The sequence below is a fragment of the Chinchilla lanigera genome, unplaced genomic scaffold (assembly GCF_000276665.1).
Source record: "Chinchilla lanigera isolate Chin_1 unplaced genomic scaffold, ChiLan1.0 scaffold00032, whole genome shotgun sequence".
Taxonomy (NCBI): domain Eukaryota; kingdom Metazoa; phylum Chordata; class Mammalia; order Rodentia; family Chinchillidae; genus Chinchilla; species Chinchilla lanigera.
The window spans coordinates 585,097-593,608 of NW_004955433.1; the positions used below are offsets into that span (position 1 = coordinate 585,097).

The 8,512-nt window shown below is 42.9% G+C and overlaps 1 protein-coding gene across 1 annotated transcript in view; it reads right to left on the reverse strand.

Moving 5' to 3' along the window:
- LOC102007926 (ATP-binding cassette sub-family G member 2-like) overlaps window positions 1-4,554 on the reverse strand; it is a 70,966-nt gene extending 66,412 nt beyond the window's left edge. The window contains exon 1 of the mRNA XM_005388161.2: window positions 4,518-4,554. The gene's annotated coding sequence lies outside the window, so the exon portion shown is untranslated. The remainder of the gene's footprint in view (window positions 1-4,517) is intronic.
- Between the last annotated feature and the right edge of the window lie 3,958 nt (window positions 4,555-8,512).

The following is an 8,512-nucleotide window of genomic DNA, read 5'->3' on the forward strand; positions in this document are numbered from 1 at the left end:
CATGGGAAGATTTTTAAATCCTAAAGCAGTTATAACTACAGCATATTAAACTACACAAGATGGCCACTTTCCCTAACATTTTTTCCTAGCAATGATTCTAGTAAGTATAGATTTGGCTTCTGCCTTGTAATATAGGGCTCCTGCAGAAGCCCAAACCTCTGGTCATTTTTTTTTCTACTAAGATTGCAAATTGAACCCAATCCCTTAAAACTGAGCTACACAATCAGATGATTATTTTTATTTTGAATGTTGTCTTCATATGACACTAAATTATTCCATCCATGCTCACATTTTTGATCCTCCTGACTCAGTTGCTCAGAGTACTGGGATCTAGAAAATTTATACTGGAACTAAGTCATTCAGAATCCACATTGGTTAATTTACAAGGGGAAACATTTTCAATGACATATCCTTTGTGTATCATCCAGTGCACACTCTGTACTAACAGGTCCTGAAAGACACACAACTCAGTAAAAATCAGGATAATAAGTGGCAAGGTTTTCAATAATATTAAAATATATTTTATAGCATATGAAAGGTTATACTTACTAAAGCATTATTTTTTAATACTGAAGAGCACAAGCCCATCCTTGACCTGTTCTTTTTCCAATTTCTTACTTCATCTCACTTTCTTTTTGTTCTTATTTGGAGATTGCGTATGGCTTAAGGAGATGAGACTAAGTGTCATGTTAACAAGGTACGTGTGTGTATCAGTTAATCTTAGCTGTGAATTTAACTAATAAAGGTGACTGGATCATGGGGTTAATTTACTAAGTGGACAATTGAATGTGCTGTTAGGACATGGGGCTCAATTAGTGGAGAGGATAATTGGAGACATGGCTTTGGATGTATATCTGTTACTGGTATTTTCCTGGATGCTCCACCACATTCTATGAGTTGAGCAAGATATTCTCTGCCATGAGGTTTCTGCCTTCATTCCAGCAGACTTGGACTGACTCCACTGAAACTGTAAGCTGAAATAAATTTGCATACCCTTAAATTTTAAGTATAGGGCAGTTTGTCCCACCAACAAGGAAGCTAACAAAGCACCAAGCTTAATGGTGGCAGACACTTACATACACACAAATCTACAAAAAAAATCATCACAGTCGAATGTGGTTACCTGGGAAAAACATCAGCCCACAGTGAAATGCATAGATAAAGCATGAGGGCAGGTGAACTAGGAAAGCGTTCTGGTGAGACCACTGAGGCGACTCTAAGGATGCCAATCGAAAGAGCAGTGCAAGTTCAAAATCAAATCTAAGCCCCAGCAAAGTGCCCAGAAGGCCTGAGCAGTACAGCAGGGCACACCACAGGAGATGCATAGGCGGAGGACCACTTGGGCAGAGCCTACCACTGTTCACCATGAAGACCTTGGGTTTGACTGCAAATGAGAGGAGGAGGCACCAGAAAGCTCTGAGTAAGGCATGACTTGATGTCACCGTGTTTGGAAGGATCATTCTCACATAAGTTTGGGGTAGCAAAAGGGAATGGAGGTCCTATAAGAGGCTCCTGGAACAATCCAAGAGCCAGGATGGAGATATAGTCCTGAAGCCCTCCCCCATAGCCCATGAGCACTCCTGGAAGCTGATTTACCTCTATGTCCCGCACTGGTGCACTAGGAGACATGACGTATTATAGACAGATGATATCAGAAATGGCACCTAGTTTCTCAGACACAGCTGAGGATGGAATGTGCTGCCCAGAGCTCTCCTTTCTTTCAACACAGAGAGGTGGCTCTGAGGGGGGTGAGGCACAGAACTCCAGCAGGAGAAGGCATCTCATTCCCACAGTAAGGGCATAGAAGTTTCTTAAAAGTTTTATTTGGAGTTTCTGTACATTGAATCCAGGGCTCACACATGCTTAGCACATCACCTACACCTCCAGAGTCATCAGGATTCTGGGTAGGTTTAACTGGGGCCAGAAAAAAGATCACTTCTCCAGCAACTCCAGCCAATGAAAATATGTGAGAAACAAAGGTAAAAATAGACCATTATTAAGTTTCAGATGTAAGGAAACTGGAAAAAAATTCATTTATATTTTTGAGGGTCATGACTGAGATGCTTCTGAAAGTGAAATGAGAGGAATAGGTAACAAGTCCTGGGTTGTTTGTGGCGAAGGGTATGTGGGCAAGCAGATGTCCAGGGAGACTCTCAACCCCTGTTCCAAGACCAGCACATCTCATGGCATGGTGGGAAAGTGAGCAGGAAGAAGTGAAGGATTATTAGAGAATTTTCTATCCTGGGCCCCATGGGGAGAGCAAGAGGAACAGGCAACTCAGCTCAATCCGACTTAGAGTCCATCAGAAGCTACACAACACCAGGTCTACAATGCACTCCTTCATCTTCAGGACACGTATCTACTGACACATGTCTACTGCATTAAGGTTAATACTCCTCTTCCCTTCCAGATTTTAATTCAATAACTGTAATCACATTTAGACACTAACAATTATGAACAGACAGTCAGGGGTGGACAGTAGGACTACTTTTCAAACTTCTGATAGGACCTACAGCAAGAAATATATTTTGATACCAGGCACAGTGTTACATAATTGTAATCATAGCTCTCTCCAGATGAAGACAGAGCCCCACAAGTTGGGGGCAGCCTAGACAACTTAGTAAAAATCTGTCACAAGCTAGGCATGCCGGCACCGGCTCAGAAAGCTGTGGCATGCAGATCCCGATGAGTTCAAGGTCACCCTGTGCTACATAGTTTAAGGCCAGCCTGATCTCCATTGTGAGATCCTGTCTCAAAAAAAAACAGAGCAAAACAAAACAAAAATCTGTCTCAAAAGAAAATAAAAAGTGCTGGTGTATAGCCCTGCACTAACACACTACCCTCACATCCACAGGCTTGGGCTTTAATCCCAAGGATCACAATCATTTTTTAAAAAGCAGAATAGTTTGTATCATGCTCCCCCTTCAAAAATTGTGTGTGTAGGTGTGCACTTGCAGTCATACAAACACATTCCCACCAAAGCAGAGCCAGTTTAAAGACCCTCAACCCAATGAACAAAGGTGTGGCTGGGTTTTCTGGAGGAAAGATCCTGGTATGCCACCAAAAAGTAAGCTTCCTTCTTTTCATTCTTCCCCAAAATTACATAAACCCTGGTACCATGGAAACTGTACTTTGGGGGAAGAGAAATAATGAGAAATTTCAGCAACTCCTGGTTTCTGGTTCTGAGCTAACACTGATTCCAGGGGATCCAATCATCTTGTAGGATTCCATCAGGAGTAAGGGCCTATGGAAGCCAGGTGACTAATGGAGTTTTGGCAAAAGTCCAACTCATAGCAGATCCAGCAAGTCTCCATAACCATACTTTAGTTATCACCCTGGTTTCAGATTGCATAATTGGCACTTAGTGGAATCCTCACACTGGCTCCCTAAACTCTAATATGAGGGCGTTAGGGTTGGAGAAGGAACTGGAAATCACTATAGTTGCCTTTATCCAGCAAAATAGTAAATCATAGACGATATCACATCTTTGGAGGGATTTCAGAAATTAGTGCTACTGTCAAGTACTTGGAAAATGAAGGGTTATAGTGGATCCCATCACATCCCCACTTAATTCTGCTATCTGGTCTGTGTAGAAGATGGATGTGTCTTGGAGAAAGATGGTAGATCACCTTAAGCTCAAGCAATGCTGAGTCTGATTGCAGTTGCTGTATCAGATGTGGTTTCATTGCTTGATTAACGCATCTTGTGGAACCTTGTATTCAGCTATTGATTTGGAAAATGTCTTTTTCTCTATTCCTACCCATAAGACTGACCAGAAACAATTTGCTTCCATTTGGCAAGGCGAGCAATACACATTCACTGTCCTAAGTCAGGGTTACATGAACTCTCCAGCCCAGAGTCATGACTTAGTTTAAGGTATCTTTCTCTCCTACAAGGTATCACACTGATCCATTACATTTGTGGTTTATACTAATTGGACCAAGTGAGTCTGACAACCACCCTAGACATGTTAGCAAAGCTTTTGTGTGCCAAAGGATGGGAAATAAACCCAACTAAAATTCGAGGTCCCTCTACACCGGGGAGGAGGACTTCAGTAATTCATTGGATAAGATGACCCATTCTACAAATAGCAGTAAACCCTTTCCTCATGCAACCCAGTCACTGCCCAATAGACTCATGAATAAAATGCCCATGGTGTCAGCTATGCAAGGTATTCATGAGCTCAGCAACGTGGATTTTCACACACTACGGCCAATATTGCTACAGCAACTGCTCAATGCCCAAGATGCCAGTGGCAGAGACCAATCCTGAGTCCCTGATGTGGCACCATTCTCCAGCACGTTCAGCTTGTAAGCTGGTGGCAGACTGACCATATAAGACTGCTTTCATCATGGAAATGTCAGAGCTTTGTCCTTACCAATATAGACACTCACTCTGGGTATGGATTTGTCTAACCCGCACATAACAGTGCAAAAACCATCATGCATGAACTTATAGAATGCCTTATTCACCATCATCTTTTACCATACAGCATTGCTTCTAACCAAGGAACATACCTCACAGCCAAACCGTGGGGCAACAGGCTCATGCTCACAAGTTCACTGGTCTTTCTGTGTTCTTCAACATCCAGAAGCCCTTGGATTGGCAGAAAACATGGAATGGCTTTTTGAGGCTACAGTAATGGTGGAAGCTAAATAGAAATAGCTTGCAAGAGGGGAAAAATTCTTCACAAAGCTGCAAATGTTTTGAATTAGCATCCAGTATATGGTTCTGTGTCTCCCATAGCCAAGATTCAGGGTTCCAAGAATCAAGGGATCAAAGGAGGATCGGTACAGCTCAACATTACCTTTATGACTCACCAGAAAAATTGCCAATTCCTTTTCTCATAACTCTACTAGCCTAGAAGTTTTAGTTCCAGATGGGGAAAGGCTTGTACCAGGAAGCACCATGATTCCATTGAGCTAGAGGCTAAACCTTCCCCTGGTCATTTTGGGCTCCACAGGCCTCTGAGTGAACAAGCTAAGAATAACAGTCCAGACTATTAAGCAAAAATTGGACAATTACTCCACAACAGAGGAAAGGGAGAAAATATATGGAATGCAGGAGATCCCTTAGGGTGCCTCCTAGTATTACCATGCCCTGTTAGTAAGGTCAGTGGGTAACTCTAACAACGCAATCCAGGTAGGATGACAAATGACCCAGCACCTTGAGGATTGAAAGTATGGGTCACCCCTCCCCCAAAATAAAAAAAAGAAAAACAAGACTTGCTGAGGTGCTTGCTAAAGGCCGAGGGAATACAGAATATTCAGTAGAAGAAGGTTGTTCTAAATGCCAGCTATGCACCTGTGACCAGTTACAGAAAACAGGCATGGAACTGAAATTGTTCTCTCCTGTTTTGTTAGTATGCATCCTTTGTAACATAACATTGATAGATTTAACACTGGTTCTTAATTATTGCCAAGCCTATAATACAGTGCTTAAATTCTGAAATGTGAATGAGCATCACTCAAAGAAAGATGTTGCCTTCTGCATGGCTTGCAACTAAATGTCTTTCAGAACCTCATTCAGTCACAGGTGGGGAAGTTTCAAAGGTACTTGGATCAGGGTGTGTGAACACTGACTGAAGGAATGATACTAGGATTAAGGGTGTAGATAACAGAAGCCCCGCCCTGGGAAAGGTGGCACCAATCAGCAGGCTGGTAGTCTGGATGGAATATAAAGGGATAGAAAGAAGGAAGGCTTGCTACTATTGCTGCTTGATGCCTTCTGCCTGCCCTGCTCTGCCATGAATTGTCTCCCTTGTGATGCCCCTCTGCCATACCACCCTGCCTTGGAGCCAGCTGCCTGTGGACTGAAACCTCTACAAGCTATGAGATGAACTACCTGGCCTTGCTTTACTTTAGGTGTTGGGTATTTTGTGTTTGGAACAAGACAAGTAACTAAGACACTTTCCCTTAGGGGGAGAAAATCAGTGCACTTTCATTTGTATACAACATTATTGTAACATGTTATGAGTAATTACGAATCTGATATTGTATCTGAAGTGTGTAGTTTAAGGAAACATTTCTCTGAGGCCAGGGACATAGCTCATTGATACGGTGCCTACCTGGGTAGTGCGAGGTCCTGAGTTTGATTAACAGTCCAACAACAACAAAAAAAGGAAATGTGTCTGGTTGCTAGTTTGACAAGGAGTGGATTGTGACAGTCAACTATGGAGTAAACTTGAATAAGAAATGACTAATGTGTCTGGATGATGAACTCGCTAAAGCAGGAAGACCTGTACTGGATGTGGGAAGCCCCAATCTTAAGCATACAGCCTGGATAGGAAAGAAGGGAAAGAAGGAACCCTTGCTTCTGCTCCTTCGTAGGAGCTTCAGTATTCACCTTGGCCTTGGAGCTCCTTTGCCAGGCTCCCAGTTCAGACTCTTCAGCCATCCAATGCAGGCCCTTGTGCTTCCTGATATAGATTGCTAGGGCCTCTGCAAAGAGCCACAAGCTGTCTAACTCTGACTGGACTGTCCCACCCTCCAGCCTGCAGATGGTCCTGTTACATGTTTCACCCCTAACTCTGCAGGTAGCCATATATTATCATACATCTCTCTCTGTCTGTCTATCTATCTATCCATTCTTCTAGTGAATTCAAAATTACTGCCACAGAGAGATCTAACATGCTCAATAGAGAAGTCACATCTGTGATCAGAGAAGATCCACAAAAAGCACAGTGGCAGAAGGGAAGGGACATACACTCTAATGCAAAATCACTGCCATAGTAGGCAAACAGTATGATCATTTTTTCTTGACATAGTCTGTATCAGAATCAGACTGCCATCAAAACCTAAAAGAATCGTCTGAGGTAACAAACACAAACCACTCTGATGTGACCATTGCACAGTGTACATGTAAATTGAAATGTCACACTAAACACAATACATATTGTAGTTACTATGTATCAATTGAAATATTTTAAAATACTTTAATTCTTGACTGGAATATTGGGAGAGTGTTTATGAACATGAGGTCCAACTACCTCCAGAATCTCTAGCTTTATTATTGAATAAGGACCAATCACCAAACCACATATGGGACCAGAGTCTTCTCATCCTATTGTGTCCCAGAACACTTAGGTTAAGAACAAGGACAAACACACCAGCCATCTCAGAAAGCTCACTGAGACCATGCACTGCTGGGGGTCAGGGGCAGCACTGAGGATGCTCTCCCACTCCACTCCTCCGTCTCCACTGCATCCCCAAGTGACACCTGTGCAGGACATTTCCCTCAGAAGTAAATCAGGAAAAGCTTCTCTGAATAACCAACATGTTTCTGCACTACTGTCACCAAACTGGATAACTGGTCTTTCCCTTCTATTGAGGATGCCGATTTATTAAGCAGAGCGGACCCTTTGATCCCCCCGTGCCCATTCTAATGTGCCCCGTCAGGCACCTTTCCACTGTAGCTTGTAACTGATTTTCCACATACGTACGATTATGCTCACCTAAAATACTTCACGTATACAGTGCAATTACTTAATGATGCTAAGTTCAGAAATACATTTTGCATGTGTGTGTGATATTTAATATTCTGTGATGTATAAGAATATCTTCTAAGAGAATTATTGAATAACATCAAGGACCTAGAATAAAGATGCCTAACATTTTCTTTTTCTATGAATCTGTATGTTTTTATGAAAAAGAAAGAGGTTTTCTATCTGTTCTATTATGCAAGGAAATAAAACATACAACATTACAAATATTCAGAGATTTGCAATCTAATGTTTTGGTCTTTTGTATTGACTGAGTTTTTAAATAGTATTTTAATTAGAATTATAATAACTTGATAAATTTTTACAAGTAATTATTAAAATAACTATGCACTGAAAATACAAATATAAACAATAACTGTAGTAAAACAAGGAAACATGTGGACAAACTTCGTGTTCTGGGACTAGAAAATATAACTGCTTGGTCAATTCCTTCAGAATAGTATTCCTACCAAATTTATCCTTCAGCTGTGGAAGGAACTCAGCTTTCCTTCCGAGTAAGGCTTAACTGGCCCTGTATCAGCTCTATTTATCTTCACACACCTGCAGGAAAGCAGAGGAGTTACCCTCACCAACTGGCCCGAACCAGAATCGGTTGCACCACCTTATCATTTCAAGACACATGCACACGTACGCGCGCGCACGCACACACACACACACACACAGAACTGTCAGTTTCTGTCCTAACTCACTGTCAAAGGCGTCTGTGAAGGAGCAGACCCAGTCCTCTCTCTTGAGCGCTGCCCCCTTTCCTATCAAAATGTACCCACAAAACCCACCTCCCGTTCCCGCCGCACACCCGGCCAGTGCACTCACCGGGCTCCGCAGAGGTTCAGGGCACCGAGGGCTCGGGTCCCGGGACTTCAGGGCTCAGGGCTGCAGCGCTCACTGGTGGAAAAGGGTTTTCAAAGGGCTGCGAGGAGCCGGGAACTCGCGAGCAGCGCGGAGCGCAGGTCGGCAGCCTAGAGCCTCGGCGCCGCGCCGGCCGCGCACTGACAGCTCCCGCGCTGCGCC